Source organism: Topomyia yanbarensis, chromosome 3 (assembly GCF_030247195.1).
Source record: "Topomyia yanbarensis strain Yona2022 chromosome 3, ASM3024719v1, whole genome shotgun sequence".
Classification (NCBI taxonomy): domain Eukaryota; kingdom Metazoa; phylum Arthropoda; class Insecta; order Diptera; family Culicidae; genus Topomyia; species Topomyia yanbarensis.
In genome coordinates this window covers 399,379,277-399,398,016 of record NC_080672.1, presented here as the reverse complement: position 1 = coordinate 399,398,016, position 18,740 = coordinate 399,379,277, and the positions used below count along the sequence as shown (strand labels likewise).

Genomic DNA, 18,740 nt, shown 5'->3' with positions numbered 1-18,740 from the left:
AACTATTTTTAAATGATAAGTAGTTAATTATTGCGACATATTAGATTGATTGGTAAATCGGCTTTGTAGTAGTTCAGTATGTGTATTTATTTCAGGTTAAGAATTTAAGTTAAACTTTAGAGTGAGTGTGACAGTGCCTTTGGGCACGAATGCACAGTGGCACGACTTAGAACAAAAGGTGGACTAAAGTCCAAACTTTTCCGTATCGGTTCATATAGGACGTCTTTATGTAATTTTGGTACGCTGAATTCGTTTTCGATATTAAAACATTTCAAAAATAAACATTTACTATTCATTAGGGTGTCTCAAAAAAATTTTTTTTTTCTAAATCGTTCTTAAAATTTGTGTATATTAATTTTCGTGTGCTAAACCGTTTTTGATATTAATATCTGCAAAAAAAATTATTATACATTAGGGTGGCTCAAAAATAATTATTTTGCTGTGAAGGTTAAAAAAATTTTTAAAGACATTTTTGTACGCTGAATTCTTATGTTGGTTATAGAAAATAGAAATTAACTTTACTATTTATTAGAGTGGCTTAAAAGTAAATATTTTGTCTTTTATAAAGATTTCTTTCAATTGTAATTTTGGAATTTATTTTCCGTATTGAAACGAATTGATTCTCATTATGTGGCTTTAGAAATGACTATATTATTTTTAAGGATGAAATAAGATGTGATCGATTAATTTTGGAACGTTTAATTCATTAGTGGGTTACTTGGTATGAAAACTCCATTTTTTTCATTTTCACAACAAACATTTTGAGCGTCTTAGTGGAATATTGATTACATTCACTAATCAACAAGATGGTTAACGATTTTGTTTTCGCAGGTGTGTTTTAAGTTGCTTATATTGCTTATTTCATACCTTAAATTAAAATAAATCCAAAATCCTTTTTTCGCGTTAATGGTTCATTTAAAAATGGTCTTATTTTATTAGGGTAATATCGCATACCTTTAAGCTATATCAGCGCTATGCAAACTCGAAAAAAAAGTCTTATCAAATGACTAGAACTCAACTGTGTTCACTCAATTTGACAGTTATTGCGTAAGTTAGCAAACATAGTTCATGAAACATTTTATGACACATTTCAGATGGTTGAAAATATTGACTGAATTTTAAACATTCTTAATTCCTTTACCACTTAAAAACCATACTTCCCATTCGGCTCCTTACTCTTGATCACTAGTAAAACCCTTGTAGATCATGCTCTAAATGCTATTATTGCTGTGCATAAATTAGTGTCATTATTCTAGTCATAAAGTGAATATTCAAATTAAATATCAGTAATAACCATGCGTCTCCATTCACAGTTTTTTCAAATTTTGACTGCTTATCGCAAGTTTTCGCAAAACTAGCATAGGCTCATTTTAAAGAGAAAATGAAAAGCTTTCGAATGAGCATAGTGTGATCGCGGGCATTCACGGGCGTCGTTGTTGTTATCGCTTTAGAAGTTCGAATTCAATAAAAATTCATGACAAACAGTTATCTAAACACTGACTAAACCAACTAGTGACTTATTTTTGGCGATTTTACGATGTAATTTTATCACACGGATTATTTTGGTGAAGTAACGCAATTCATAAAATCAACCGTTTCTTTGAAAAACGAGAATAACCGTATGTAGTTCCTATGGTCAAATAATGCAAAAAACACTTGAGTTATGCCCTTCAAAAAGCTGTCAAAAATTCATTTTGCATTCAAATCACCTAAAATCTCGCGAAAATGTCTCTAATGGCTCAGTTGATACGAGAAAAATACTACTGAGAATATCGCATAACCTTCATATATGGACTTAAGTCCGGGCTCGTCCCACTGTGGAATGGTTCACCACGCTTGTCAAAAGTGCATATGGCTTGCCAAATCAGATACCGAAGCGAATTTCGACAGCTTCTTCCATATTTTTTTCAATATTCTTCAATATTTTCACATCATGTACCATTGGAATAATAGCTAAAAACTTTGATCTTAATTTCTGATACACGGTCAAAATTTATTAAAAATGAGCACGCTTGTTTTCTAAAATATCAGGCAATAGGAAACAGTCTGTACTAAAATTGTACAATTCAATCAATGAAGTATTATGTACGCTCGTAGTAGCGTTGTCCGTGTCCCAAGTAGGGTCCCTAGCGGTGAACTGTGAAGGTCAGTGGCAATAAACCGTCGTAATCGAGGGATTGCCCTTCCTATGGTGATTCTCAGGGATAGACCGTTCCAACATCAAATTATGGTCTTGTCAAATTTTGGTCTTGTCAAACTGCAAATGACGTGAAAACCCAAGATGATACCAGATAAGGTATTGGCAACATCTATATTGCGTAAATACTGCTTTACTTCCAGAAAAAAGAAGTTGGTAAAACCAAAATAATTAAAACAATGTTTTGAATATAGAAACTAGTGCTTTCAGACTTTTAATGTAGAATACATTTAAGGTTTCAATATAGGGGTCCCGTTTCAAAATATCGGCTGCGGCGCCGCGTCAGATTTTGAACGTTAATAACTTTTATCATACTAAACAGAATGATTTGATTTTTAGGCCAATTTGTTGCAAATATGTTCCTCTATGCTGTATTAAAATTTGAAGTATGTATAACATGCACTAATAACAAAAAATTGTGTTTTGAAAAATCTTTCGAAAACGACTCGGAAAAGTGAAAATTTTCAGCCCATCCCGCACAGAGCCGTCAAAATGGTGGACCAACCGAACAATAAAATAATGAAAAGTTTATATATAGGTCCACTACATGTTTGTTCCTATGGTTATTCGCATTGGGTTGCTTGACGAGAGCAGTTGGTGGGGGAAAGACGGCATATTCCTTTGGTTAGGCCATTAGAAGCCGGACGGAAAGGAAAGGCTCATGCACGGCACGAGAACGAGCGAGAAAGCGATAGTAGTGCATATTAGCGCGATTATATAAATACATCTGTCGGTCGGTTTTTCTCATCATTCGTATTCGTTCAAGCACTAGCAAGCAGCTAGTCCACCGAAGGAAAGCAGTTGGCAATGACGACGGCGGAAAAAGTGTCCCAGCTACTGGTGACTCATCGCAACCCGATCAGGAACTGTCGACCTGCTAGAATTTCGCCCCAACTAAAGGGCAACAGAGTAGGCTATCGTTCCAGCGTCTGGGTCGTGAGATTGTGCAGGACTGCAAAATCGAGCCACGCTTACAAAGCTCAGTCGTAATGATGCCCCGAGAAGCCAACGATGCCTACTTGGTTGGTTTGTTCGAGGATGCAAAATAGTGCTTTGTGGCTCACCGTGTCCGCGGGGAGTGCGTCTGAATTATGCTCCCGCAATAAAACAATAAACGGTTCTTTACAGGACCAATTAATTGTGTTGTAATAAGAGTTAAACTGAAATTTACATTTTATGGTGTATAACAAATAATTTTCAGAAAGCTATATAAAAAATACGATGTGTGGAAAGAAAGAAAGAGAATTTAAATTATCCTCTCTTGCTCGTTTTCGTGCACTGCTTTTCCTTTCCTTTCTCCTGCTGCTACCATCATAACTAAAACGAATGTGCGTGTTCCCCCACCATCTCTTGGCCAGTGTTGCCACAATTGCATGTCGCTATTACAATTTGAATTATTTTATTGATCCTCTCTAGTATTGATAAAATATAGAACGTGCAAAGTAGTTTGTGCAGCTCCTTGGCAGTAGCAAACTAAATAGCCTTTATCAGCGCTAACAAATAAGACAAAAAAATTTAAATTTGTGAAAATCTTCTCCTTCCTTCTTTTCAAATCTGCAACATTCTTTGAAAATATTGAAAATGTTGTTAATGAAAAACTGAACATGCAAGTTTGCTAGCACTGGCCACTAAATTGAAGGCGATGGAAGGACAGAATATTCGTTTTGGTTATGCTAGTATTGGTAGCCGAACGGAAAGGAAAGGCACAGGAATGGCACGAAAACGAGCGGGAGAGCGATAGTAGTGCTTTCTCGTGTTTTCATATGAGAGGCTGAGAGCAAGAGTGGGTTAAAAATTCACTGCGAGCAAAAGTGGTATACGTTTTATTAAGAGCAAAACCGGTTTAAGTAGCAGTTAGAGCAGAAATGGAATAAAAAAACCTTAGCGCAAAAATGGGTTAAAAAGATATACCACTTTTGCCCTGAGAGGAAAAATATTCCATTTTTATCCTAAGATTGGTTTCAGAAATTATTTATCACAAATCAATGAAACCATCATCAATGTGGAAGTTATTTGAAAGTTGGTGGTATCGTAGGTAGGTATCGGAAATTGACGATTACCACCATTTTGAAATCCAAGATGGCGACTTCCGGTTACCACAAAATATTAAGAACCACCATCAATATGGGTGTCATTTGAAAGGAGGTGGTCAGCAGACACCGAAAATTGACGATTACCGCAATTTTGAAATCCAAGATGGCGACTTCCGGTTACCATAAAATAGTAAGAACCAGTATCAATATGGGTGTCATTTAAAAGGGGGTGGTCAGCAGACACCGAAAATTGACAATTACCGCCATTTTGAAATCCAAGATGGCGACTTCCGGTTACCATAATATATTAAGAACCAGTATCAATGTGGGTGTCATTTGAAAGGGGGTGGTCAGCAGACACCGAAAATTGACGATTACCGCCATTTTGAAATCTAAGATGGCGACTTCCGGTTACCATAAAATAGTAAGAACCAGTATCAATATGGGTGTCATTTGAAAGGGGGTGGTCAGCAGACACCGAAAATTGACGATTAGCGCCATTTTGAATTCCAAAATGGCGACTTCCGATTACCACAAAATAGTAAGAACCAGTATCAATATGGGTGTCATTTGAAAGGGGGTGGTTAGCGGACACCGAAAATTAATGATTAGTGCCATTTTGAAATCCAAGATGGCGACTTCCGGTTACCACAAAATAGTGAGAACCAGTATCAATATGAGTGTCATTTGTAAGGAGGTGGTCAGCAGGCCCCGTAAATTGACGATTATCGCCATTTTAAAATCCAAGATGGCGACTTTCTGTAACCACAAAATAGTGAGAATCAATATCAATATAGGTGTCATTTAAAAGAGGGTGGCCAACAGACACCGAAAATTGACAATTACCGCCATTTTGAAATCCAAGATTTCAACTTCCGGTTACCACAAAATAGTAAGAACCACCATGGATGTCATTTGAAAGGGGGTGGTCAGCAGATACCGAAAATTGACGATTACCGCCATTTTGAAATCCAAGATGGCGACCTCCGATTATCGGAAAATAGTGAGAACCATCATCGGTAGGAATGTCATTTGGAAAGGACTGGTTAGTGGACATAGAAAATTGATGTTTAGTGCCATTTAAAAATCCAAGATTGCGACTTCCGGTTACCAAAAATAGTGGGTATCATTTGAAAGAGAGTGAACAGTACGTAACAATTCCTAGTAAACAGGTTGTTTCATGGCTAGCCTTACGATCTTACTAATACTATGGATCCTTTTTGATTGGGGTTCGGACATAGGACCAGAGTTCAAATTAGTCGAAGCTCTTTTATGTGTACTGAAAATGAACCTGATGTGACTCGCGATGAATAGAAAGAATATTCATTCAAAAATCCATGTTATTCATTTAGTTGAGTATCGTACAATAATATTTATTTCACTTATTCTCCAAGTAAATGTTTTCAAATATTGCTAAAACATAAAATATTAATTATCATCGCTTATATTGTGCCAAGGCCTATTTTGATGCGATTTATTCGTTGTTGCACGTTCGCCTGGTACAATAATCGGAGATGAATGAAATTTTACATTGAATAAATGAGCAGTTTGACGTTTTCAGTTTCGCCACTGAATATTGAAAATGAATGCGGCTGAATATGATCAATTTTCATTCAATGAATTTGAAAATTTGTAACTCTGAATAGGACGACATGATATGATATGAATAGATAATGTTTCGTGTACAAAGTGGGTTTAGGGCCAAGTTCTCGTTGGTGGTACCCTGGACTTGGCGATGAGCCCAGGTTCTCTTTTTAACTTGGAGTGTCCCATGCCAGAACTGCCGAAGATTACAAAATACCAAAAGATCTATGGAGGCCCTTCGCGATAAATCCCGCATATCTACGTCTGCGATCTTCCAAACAGGATTACCCTCCGGTGATAAAGTGAACCGTTCAGCACTTTTCAATTTACAAACAAGGAGTGCCGAATGTGAACCTACAAAAGCTCGTGTTCGCGCGATCTTCCGGAAGTCTCAAATCTCGGCCCTAGCAAAATAGGTCAATGCGTTCAGTTGGACTAATAAAAAATAACGCTCATAGCCACTAGACTGAAAATTAAGTATCATTCACGGTCCACGCGATCATTCAAGAACACAAACGAAAATGCAATTGGGCTCGCAGTTAAAAAATCGAATGTATACAAGCGAAGTTACACGCTAGCACCCGCGAGATACAAAAACCAACATTATACACATAGGTGGACATGTAATCACGATCATCAACGATCAACTACGCCCATGATTTTAAAAACAGAAAAATGCCTCGATGATTTAGTGAACGCTATTGCACTTATAATCTGATCAACATGGTCTAAACGAACAAATAAACGCTTATTTCCACGCGTTCCCGCATATTTGAGCCATACACTCAATATCACAATCAGAAGCTCGGCCCGCTGCAATCACTCTTTAGCTTCAGTAGGAAAATTTTAAAAAACAAACCGGTGTCAAAGCCGAACTTATTTTTTCCTACACATACTGAGATTCCCTTCGTCTTTTCACTGCCCCCTTTGTTACTAAATACATAAAAAACAAAGCAATAAAGAAAAGTACCACCTTGTCACGTCAAATTTTAAGGCCATGAAAATAAAAAAGCCCCATCTTCTTTCGATTCTACAAAAACAAATTGCAAAAATAGCGACTTTCGTTTTGATATCTAATCCTAATAATCCTAATCTCTTTTTTTTATTTGCACTCAGTAACTATCAGTAACACTAGCTCAACCTGCTGCTGGGGAGAATTGGTTCTAGTATTCAAATTATCAGTTTTACATTATACAGGTTGATTAAAGATAAGGTTTTTTAACATGAAATTTTCTCCTAATTAACGGGTGCTAACAACAAACTACGATGCTATTGTTGTTCAGTGTTGTTGGCCATTTCATAATGGAACGACTTACAATGGATCACCGTCCTCAAATTGTGCAATGGTATTACGAAAAGCAGTGCTTTGTGAGGAATGAGTTTCGTGCTCTCCTATCATACTATGGTCGAAAAAATCGGCCAACTGAGTTCACTATTCGCCATACAATCGAAAAGTTCACGTTATTGGATGATGCGCGACCAAATCGACCACATGCAGTACGCAGAGAAGAAATCATAGCGACAGTACGCGATGATCGCGAAGAATCGATTTGACACCTTTCTCAATAACATGGCTTGTTGTATGCAACAATATGGCGTATTTTACGGAAGTCTTGGTAAAAAGCATATCAACAGACTGGGTACTGCGCAAACATGATCCAGTAGTCTTGACAAAATTTGGCTCCAATAAGACAGCACCACGTTCCACACAAGTAATAAAACATTGAAAAAATTGCGGGAGAAACGTTTAATTACCCATGGACCTGTCAGTTGATCGCCTAGATCGAGCGATATCATATCTATAGACTTTGTTCTATGGGGCTATGTGAAAAAGCCTGTGGATAAGCCTGCAACGATTGAAGCATTTCAAGTCAACATTACTCGAGTAATTAGCCAGATACCAGCTGCTCGAACTCGTATTTAAAAATTGAACCACCTCACACGCTGCTATGGTCAAAATTTATTAGAAATTGTTTACAAACAATAAATGGCAAAGTATGTTCTTTCGAGCGAAAATGTAGATTCCCGATTTAATTAATTTTTTAATATTTTTTCCTAGTTGCACAAAAAAACTTCATGTTCATCCCTGCTGAACTTTCAAAATTATGAATCTATAACTGAACCACTACTGAACATGTCCTTAGGTCGTCACATGACCGAAATGTTTTTCCCCCGTCGACCGAACCTGAGTGTATGTGCTGAATATCCTTTTTCAAAGCAAAGTTCTAAACGTGTTTCAAATGAGGCAACAAATAGAAAAACATTGTAATGATACTGAAACATTTGTGCTTTGAAATTTCTACATAAAATATTATGCTACTGAACATGCTCTAAGGAATTTGATAGGTATTAATGCTTCCAAACCAGTTATATAAATTAATGCTATTCAGTTCTTTCTTTCGGTCAGATGGCATTACTTTTTGCTTGACTACCAAAGATCGCTTCGGATTAGCTTCGCAACTTTTTGAAAACAAATCAAAACTGCAACTGCTCTAACATAACTCAATCTTCTCACCTACTAAAATTTCCAACTCACCCCCGCCGTTCAGTAGGCGCAAACCCAGTGGAGTCTATCCGTTATTTAAAAATACCTCCAGAAGCATGTTGTCAGATGCCTTACTAATAAAAAACGCATGAGGTACATCCGAAATATGGAAAGCGTGTGCGAATAAAACATAAAAAGCGATATAGGCTTATCACCCTAGGTACATACAAAAATATTTTGACAGAAGACGTGGCTCTAACTTCTGTGGATATCTTTAAATCATTTGTTAAAAACTTTGATAAATCAGAATCACAAATCCATTACAATATGTTAACCTAAATGCAAATAAATGCAGAGAAAAAACTACAATTCTCACGGTATCATATAGTTACTTAAATAACCTAAAGATATAAAACCGCTTTCCAATGACCACTTCTTTTAAATGACATTCACATTGATGACGTCACTCACCATTTTGTGGAAACCGAAAGTCTCCATCTTGGATTTTAAATGACATCCATATTGATAATGACTCACTATTTTGTGGCAACCAGAATGCCACCTTGAACTTTGAAATGACGGTTAGCATCAATTTTCGATGTCTACTGACCACCCTATTTCAAGTGACATCCATATTGATGATACTCACTATTTTGGGATAACCGGAAGTCGCCATCTTGGATTTCAAATTTGTGCTAATCGCCAATTTTTGGTGTCTGCTGACCACTTTCTTTCAAATGATACCCATATCGATGGTGGTTCTTACCACTTTGTGGTAACCGGAAGTCGCCATCTTGGATTTCAAAATTGCGCTAATCGTCAATTTTCGGTGTCTGCTGACCACCCCCTTTCAAATGACACCCATATTGATGGTGTTTCTCACTATTTTGTAATAACCGGAAGTCGCCATCTTGGATTTTAAAATGGAGGTAATTGTTAATTTTCGGGGTCTACTGACCACCCCCTTTCAAATGACACCCATATTGATACTGGTTGATGGTGTTTCTCCCTATTTTGTGGTAACCGAAAGTCGCCATCTTGGATTTCAAAATGGCGGTAATCGTCAATTTTTGGTGTCCACTGACCACCCCCTTTCAAATGACACCCATATTGATACCGGTTCTCACTATTTTGTGATTACCGGAAGTCGCCATCTTGGATTTCAAAATGACGGTAATCGTCAATTTTCGGTGTCTGCTGACCACCCCCTTTCAAATAACACCCATATTGATGGTGGTTCTCCCTATTTTGTGGTAACCGGAAGTCGCCATCTTGGATTTCAAAATGGCGGCAATTGTTAATATTCGGGGTCTGCTGGCCACCCCCTTTCAAATGACACCCATATTGATACTAGTTCTCGCTATTTGGTGGTAACCGGAAGTCGCTGTGTCTACTGACCACACCCTTTCAAATGACACCCATATTGATACTGGTTCTCACTTTTGGTGGTAATTGTCAATTTTCGGTGTCTGCTGACCACCCCCTTTCAAATGACACCCGTATTGATGGTGTTTCTCCCTATTTTGTAGTAACTGGAAGTCGCCATCTTGAATTTCAAAATGGCCGTAGTCGTCAATTTTTTGTGTCCACTGACCACCCCCTTTCAAATGACACCCATATTGATGGTGGTTCTCCCTATTTTGTGGTAACCGGAAGTCGACATCTTGGATTTCAAAATGGCCGATATTGTTCATTTCCGATGTGTGCCAACCTATACGGATACTATATCTCATGATTTCTAAGGCATCGAAACAATGACCAAAATTTCATTATCCACAAGTCCGAATAAGAAATATCTGATTTTTTTCTTAGCGCAAAAGTGGGTTAATATTCTATACCAGTCTTGCCCTGAAAATTTTGTCGAACCACTTTTGCGCGAATTAATATTTGACTCACTTTTGCCTGAGGTTGTGATGAATATACCATTTCTGATCTAACAGAATATTTTAACCCACTTTTGCTCTGAGGAAAATTTTAACCCACTCTTGCTCTCAGCCTCTCATATATGAATATTGGTCGGTCGGTTTTTCTCATCATTCGTATTCGTTCAAGCACTAGCAAGCAGCCAGTCCACCGGAGGAAAGCAGTTGGCGATGATGACGGTCCGCAAAAGTGCCCCAGCTACTGGTGGCCCATCGCAACCAGGATCAGGAACTGTCGCCGTGCTAGTATTTCGCCCCAACTAAAGGGCAACGGAGCAACTAATCCGCTGGCTAACATTCCAGCGTCTGGTTCGTAAGGTTGTGTATTACTTCAAAGTCGAGCTACGCTTACAAAACTCAGCCGTAATGAAGCCAGTGATGCCTACTTGGTCGGTTTGTGGGAGTGGGCGTAAATTACAATAAAAGCAACGGTTCTTTTCAGGACCAATCAATTGTGCTCTAGCGAGAGTTAAACTGAAACTTTCATTTTAAGGTGTGTAGCAAATTTTCAACAAGCAACATAATACGTTGTGTGGAAAGAAGTAGCTTGCACACGGAACAAAAATTTAAATTATCCTCTCGCTCGTTTCGTGCACTGCTTTTCCATTCCTTTCTACTGTTATTATCAGTATTACCAAAACGAATGTGTTGTTGCATGTGTTTAAGAGAAACGTTGAAGTCGCATGCTTATATTCAAGCTTTTTGGCAGCCCCCGTGAACTAACTGCATTAAATGGTTTTTTTGTGCAGCTCCGTGCTAGTAGCAAACAAAATGGCCCTACTAGTGTCTGATTCGTGAGATTGTGCAGGATTTCAAAGTCGAGCTAAGTTTATAAAGTTCAGCCGTAATGGTACCCGAAGAAGAGAGTCTTGTCGTTTTGTTCGAGGCTACAAAACAGTTCGCCAGGCACGTAACTATCATGCCAAAAATATCCAACGATCCAGCGCATCACCATCAACACCAACGCCGATACCAAAGGTTCTTTTCAGAACCACCATTATTACCATAGAGAATTATTTGAAAATTTCCCATTCAAACGTGATTCTGTTGAATATTATTAGATTTAAATTAACGTCTCGAATTGAAATCACGACGCTCCGGTTATGTGACAGACATTACCCACCCATCTTTTTTTATTGTGACCACGACTAACGGTTTAATATAGACACCCCATTTCAATATTTCTGAAGGAACAGAAGGTCGAGTTTGGAAAGTTTGTAACTTTCATTGTACTTAATCAAATTACACAATGTTCGCACTAATGATTCAGAAATATGATCAGGAATCTTCTGTTAGATTTGTAAGTATGTATAATTTACATGAATAAAGAAAAATTGATTTTCAGGAATCAATTATTATCTGTTCTTCCATTGGCCAGTACTACGCGACTTCCTCATGCTAACAATTAATTTCATCGTTAGCCATCTCCCTCACCAAGGCCAACAACGCCAACAAAACCGGTCCTTTTCAGGACCACCATCATTTTTGTAAAGAATAATTTGAAATATTCCTCGCCCAAATCACCTTTTGTCCGAAAATTCCAATGAGTATCAAAATATTTAAAGAACGTGTTCCTTATGTATTCTACATCTCTCCGGTTATGTCGCAGACATTACCCACCCATCTTTTTGTTTTTGAGGTTCTCAAGGCGTTTGCCACCAATAATATTATTGTACACACATGCATGCACCTTATGCAGATTATCTTGAATCTGTTTTGCGCTTGTCAAATGTGCCACTCTTCTTATTCTTATCCGGACACGCTCTTCTTCCCTTTGGGGCAGACCCTCGGTCGTAATAGCAGCAGTTCCAGGCAGAAATGGTGATCAAATGACCGAATAAATCAGCAAGCAGGGCACTTTCTTTCACTGCACTCGCGGAGAGATAAAAAAAGGCAACCGAACACTGTAAGCTGTGATTGTGGTCTGTTTTAATGGTAGGAAAAACCAGCAGAAGGCCAGTAAAAATACCTACATCGTTTCATCAAATTTTTATGTTTTGTTATTGTTTATGATCAGTGTGCGAGGTATGCTGTCAGTTTGTGTGTACAAGTGTGTGAGTGTAATTCATTTTCAAGTTTTTTTTATGTTGAACAGGGTTGCGTAGTTCGTTTCGTGTCGTGCGGTTGTGTGATGTTTCATATTTACATGTCATTTAACATTTTTCGTACTTTATTTATATTGTTCTTGATGTTGATGACTCACGCTGGGTTGATATGATGGTGACGATGCGGACGGAACAATTATTATATTAGTAAACGTTGTTAGTATCTATTCTAACTACTCTTATGCTGAACATATCGAAATAAAAAAGTTAAACTACACACTAAATGAAAACCGCGTAAATTTCAAAATCCGCGTAAATGAAAACATAAATATTTTGTTTTGAAAAATAAAGGTATACAAGGTATCAATTACTATCGACAAACCCTCACCTCCCTCTCTCCACGCCTTTTCCAACAAGTGGATTGGAGAGATGTGGAACAAAACCTCATCGTGTACTGTTAACGTTACACACTTCTATTGAATATATAATTCTTCCGGAAAAAGTTATCCAATGCTGACGAACAGAAAGAGTGTTTTACATTTCTTACAAAAGAAATGCATACCGCTCCCTCACTCGTTCTGTGAGTCTCGGACCGATCCGTCTATCTTTCCAGTTCATGCAGTGTAACGTTGAAAAGAAGTGTTAATCCTGTTTTAATTAATTAAGTTTTAATCCTGTTTTAATCCACCTAACGGTGCAATTGTGCCTTTCTCATTTCTTCAAACTATGACCATTACCATTTCTTAAAATCAAAACAGCTCCCCTTCCGCTGGCAAACCGCCATTGTCATCTTTCGTCGAGCCCTTGGCTACCTAGAGAAAACATCCGGCCAAGACTGCATGCTTCTTGACCTAGCTAAAGAACTCCACCAACTCTACACCGGCAAAGAACTGCCACAGCTGACCCGGCAACACTTCGCGAGAAATAAGCCGTGGTATAACACCAGCATACCAGCAATTGATACCAGCCTTCACCTGGCAGACCTCCCACCCGTCGTTGCCAGAGCCAGGTTCCACGATAACAATAACAGCAAGTACAAAAACCACTACCATCTCTACACCGGCGGCTCTAAGACAGCCATTGGAGTTGGCATCGGTATATCAGGTCCAGAACCAGCAACAAATACATCGCTACAATTACCAGCCACCTGCTCCATTTTCTCTGCCGAAGCAGCAGCGATCGCGTGGAGCCTAATCACCAAACCGTCCAACCAACCAACGGTGGTTTTCTCAGACTCACTTTCAATCATCACCGCCCTCCAATCCGGCAACTGCCGCCACCCGTTCATCCAGGCAATAGAAAACCACAGCGACGCGGGAGTCACCATCTGCTGGGTACCCGCCCACTGTGGCATCCAAGGAAACGAAACAGCAGACCGTCTGGCAGCACTGGGACGATCCAGCGCGCTAATACAACACCCAGAAACACCAGATGCTGACATAACAAAGTCTTTCACCAACCAAGTAGCCACCCACTTCACCAGTCACTGGAGATCATCTTGGGAATGCACCCAAAAAATCAAGGGCGACACCACCAAGTGGACCGACCGGAGCTCCAGAGCTGAACAAAGAATACTATCACGCCTAAGAGTCGGTCACACCAAAACAACCCACACGCACACCATCTCCAGAGCAGACCCACCAACATGCGAGACATGCAACACCAGAAATACAGTGGAACATCCACTGGTAAACTGCCTCGAGCTTGCGGATCTCCGGGGACAGCACGACCTTCCACCATCCCTGAGGGACATTCTCTGCAACGACCCAGTAAGGGAGGAGGTCCTACTGTCCTTCCTAAAGGATGCCGACTTGTTCCAGGAAGTATAATAAGAAGACAGCGTGCCCCTCGCCACACTCGGACTGGGTGATGGGAGGGTTCCCAGCGGCCCCCCACGTAGAAGCCATCAATCACCGACAACACCTTCAACAGCGGAATGCAACCAACAGACTACCCATCCACAACCGCGGGCCCCTCGCCACATCCGGACAGGACGCCGGGAGGGCTCACCGCGGCCCATCCAACATCACACCAGCAACTGCGGGCCCCTTGCCACACCCGGAATGGGTGATGGAAGGGTACTCCGCCGCCGTCACGACAACAGCATCCAGCCCCAAACCTATCTACCGCTCACAACCGCGGGCCCCTCGCCACTCCCGGACCGGGTGATGGGAGGGACTACCGTGGCCCATCCAGATCAGCTGGCTCCCGCCACTAAGAAGAGTCATACCAAATATAAATCCAACCCAAATTCCAGTAACTTGAAATGAAATGTAATTAAATTTTTACCTGGCGAATGACCTAAAAAGGTTAAAGACACAAATAAACAAAAAAAAGTGTTAATCCGCTGCCAAGGTTATCTTGCGCATTCTCCACCTCATCGAGGTTTCAGTATTCCCTTCAACTGTGTTTCTGCGAGTTTACCGTTATCCGGTCAGTGAGCAGTGAAGCAGTGTTTTTCTAGTAAGCTATCTGGTACCGTTATATACAGAAGCTAAGTATCTATAATATCTATATCTATAATATCAGCTTGCACTGGGCAATAGGCCCGTGCAAAACTGACTTCCCATAACAATGGTTCGCCTCAAGGAGAGATGGAAGTTGAAACAAAATCAATTCCCCGGCTCAAGATATTCTAACAGTTGATGTAATGTGCACGTAGTAAAAAAATTAAAGTTATTAGAGAGTTTCTATTCCTGTATTGCTAATAAAATTTAAGTCAATTTGCAATACTAATTATTTCATAACAATTTATTCAATTAAGCCTACAAATAGGCTATAAAGCTTTACTTGCCAAATTTGAATGAGCTAAGCCTTCGCGAGAGATTCAACGAAGGCGCAGCTCCGAGAGTACTTTCTTCAGGGTTGGAACGAAACAGCTAGAGTAACGAATAAGCAGCTTAAATGGGACAGATTCGTGTTCCCGATGTCTCCCGTGTCTCCCGATGTCCAAGATACCCGAAGAATATCTCGAGAATGACGCATTTCCGACTCGCCGAATGAGTGTCCGATGCAACCTTCCCTAAACTTAGGTACAAAGGTCTGACTCACTTTGCTACCGGTTGTCAACGAGCGTTGAGGTTGGGCGCGTTTTATTGCGAGTCTTTTAATTTATGAAAAAGTAAACCAGTGACATGGCTTCATTTATATATTTCTAATAATTCCATTTTGTATAATTGCAAGTAAATAGGGTTGTGTGTGCTTCTACTAGTTAATGCTAGATTGTGTGTGCGAGACAGGAGTTGTCAAAGGTAATTGTGCTCATTAGAACCCTCTTCGATACACAATAGTTTATTTAGTGAGCAACAGTGCCCACAACAGCACGTGAAGAAGCCACATCACGAGCAGCAAGACCACGCCATCGTTGTCGTCAAACCTTCCAACGAAGATCCAGCGACGCCGAGACAAAGAAACCTAAGCGTACCAGCACGCTGAAAGCGATACGTCACCAGTTTGCTTCGACAGTGAGGGGAAGGGGACCCCGTATCCTCATCTAAGGACTATGAAGACCGTCAACCCGGCCCGAGCTAACCCGTGAGGCCGGAGCTTCGAGTCCGGTTGTCCATCAACCGCTGACCCTGAAAGGAACCGGGAAACGCATTTCCGGCCCGAGCTACCCCGTATGGTCGAGTCCCTAGGCTTCCAAGTTCAGCACACCAAAAAGGGAGCGAAACAATACCAGTGCACTATGGTCCCAAAGCTGTATTTCGGAAGACAAAACTGTTTGCGCCAAAACCGTTGGTTTTAGATATATAGTATCTTCGGCAAACTTTGTTAGTACTTTCTTGCTGATTTTTTTATATATCTTCCAACATTGCAAATGGATTTTCAATCTTTTAATTTCATTTGAAAGATCGAAACTTTTGTAGTTTTTGGTGAAAAAACTGCGAGAGCGTTAATAATTAATTTTTGAAAATGGTGTATTTTTCAACAAAAATCGTTCATAACTTTTCAAATAGACGAGATAATAACTTTGTTACTTCATGCACAGTTCTAAAAGTGCTGCAAACAAACTATTTACGATAAATCAATGTATGAAGTGACAAATGAAAAATAGTGATTTTAAGAGGTCACGTTTTCATCGCTCAATCTCTTATGGTAAAAGCAACTAAGAAATAGTCAATATGTGTTATAATAAAAATCTATTGAATATGTGACACTGTTTGAAAACACAACAATTTACCGTATAACTACATGTTTGCATGAATTCACAATAGTGTTAATAGCGTACTATAGTAAACTCTAAATAAAAGTTATCTATTACGGGGCCAATAAAGCAAGTACGGTCATCATGCATTATATAGATGCTAGGGAATTATGCTTCATGAGTTATTTTATTAGTTCACGGTTAACGATTTTCAGACCTCTTACTTTTATTTATTTTGAAGTAACAAAAAATTGAGAATCTTTCCTTAATTTACCCCCAGCCGTCATTATAGTCGATAATTAATTTATACTTTCAAACATTGCATAAATGGTGGAAAAGCATACAATAATTTCCGCTGCTATGAATAACAAACTCATTTCAAGATTTTATTTTAAGATAACAAGACGTGAACTAAAACATTTTCTTTCTAACACTCGTTTTGAGCACTAGTCCAAACCAAAAAGGATTTACTTAAGTGAGCATAGATAACGTTTGTTGGCCGATCTAGGATTAACGATAGTTTGCAGCTCTACTGTAAATCCACTGTACTATTTAGATGTACGGTAGATTGTTCTTTCAAAAACGTTTACAAATCCAATAGAATTGCCATGCCATTCGGTATTATCACACTCAATGACTATTTCTCAGTTGATTTTACCATAAGAGATTGAGCGATGAAAACGTGACCTCTTAAAATCACTATTTTTCATTTGTCATTTCATACATTGATTTATCGTAAATACTTTGTTTGCAACACTTTTAGAACTTTGCATGGCGAAGATTTTTGCTGAAGTAACAAAGTTATTAACTCGTCTATTTGAAAAGTTATGAACGATTTTTGTTGAAAAATACACCATTTTCAAAAAATTAATTATTTATTTTACAGAAATAACGCTCACGCAGTTTTTTCACCAAAAACTACAAAAGTTTCGATCTTTCAAATGAAATTAAAAGATTGAAAATCCATTTGCAATGTTGGAAGATATATAGCTTTTAAAAAAACCATTTTTGTTTTGAAAATCGCCTGTGACTATGCAAACAAAAGAGATAGAAATTTTATTGCTTCGGCAAAACTGTGTATTTATAAAAGTTCTAAAAACCTATAGAACAAAGTATTAGCGAGAAATTAACACATAAATAGATATTAATAGAAAACCAATTTTTAAAGAGCCATCCTACCTAAAATATTGCAAAAATCATAGCACATGAACCATTAGAGATAGCCACATAGTTTCTTCAGAAAAGTTACTTCAATTTGATTGATTTATAACTTTGTAGAACATTATGTAGCTGAATTTTACATATCTAAAAAGTTGATACTTTGAACACCTCAACCACAAGGACCACCCTAATTCAACTAATATAAAAAAAATCGGTAAGAAAGTTCTAAGAAAGTTTGCCGAAGATACTATATATCTAAAACCAACGGTTTAGGCGCAAACAGTTTTGTCTTCCTAAATACAGCTTTGGGACCACAGTGCAGTGTAAGAACATCAGAAGCAGCAAAACCAAGAACTGGTTAGTCCGTTCCGTGTTGTTCTCGTCCGGTAGGAAGGCTACAAAAGCATTTTTGTTGCCGGGTGCTGTAGAAAAACTAGGACATGCTGTGACATGATCCGTCGAATTAAGTGTGGGCGAGAGACCAATTAAGCAGGTGCATGAAACGACGGCACACCCAACACTCATTAAGCCACCCGAGTGCACCAATACTGAGCTGACCACGTTGGGAACCCAGGAGTTAGACAGCAGATTGACCCAGAGAATCGCTGTGAAATTAAAGCACATGAGCACGGTTAGGAAGAAAGATAGAGAGAGCACACACACAGTAGTAGGAGAGAATACTAAATGACGACAACGCTCCTAAACATTGAGCATGCTTAAGGTTGCACAGAGAATGCGTAAAATTCGCAAACGAAAAAAGCTGTTTTTTCCACACCGTATGTCAGATCTTCATAAAAATCAATCAGCAGTACAGTAACAACATTCTACATACGCTGATTGATTTTTATGAAGATCTGACATACGGTGTGGAAAAAAACTGCTTTTTTCGTTTGCGAATTTTACGCATTCTCTGTGCAACCTTAATGCGAATTTAACTCTCTCAGCCAATAAATCTGGTATTTAAATAATGAATTTAAGTTTAGTCTAGAAAACTAGTTATACCATGTTCACACTACAGAGTTAAAACATGTTATAATAATTAGCATCAAGAAAAATGTCATCAAGATAGCGTTAAAACACTCGTAGTGTGAACGTAGTATTATGGAAAATGGAGCTGTTGATTTATGCACTTGATTCCTCATCAATCTACCGTCTTTGGAGTCCGT

At 38.9% G+C, this 18,740-nt stretch overlaps 1 protein-coding gene across 4 annotated transcripts in view; it reads left to right on the top strand.

Annotated features, from left to right (window-relative positions):
- The window catches only part of LOC131694036 (trifunctional nucleotide phosphoesterase protein YfkN), a 117,524-nt gene that overhangs the window by 65,464 nt on the left and 33,320 nt on the right, over positions 1–18,740 (top strand). The gene's annotated exons all lie outside the window — the stretch shown is intronic.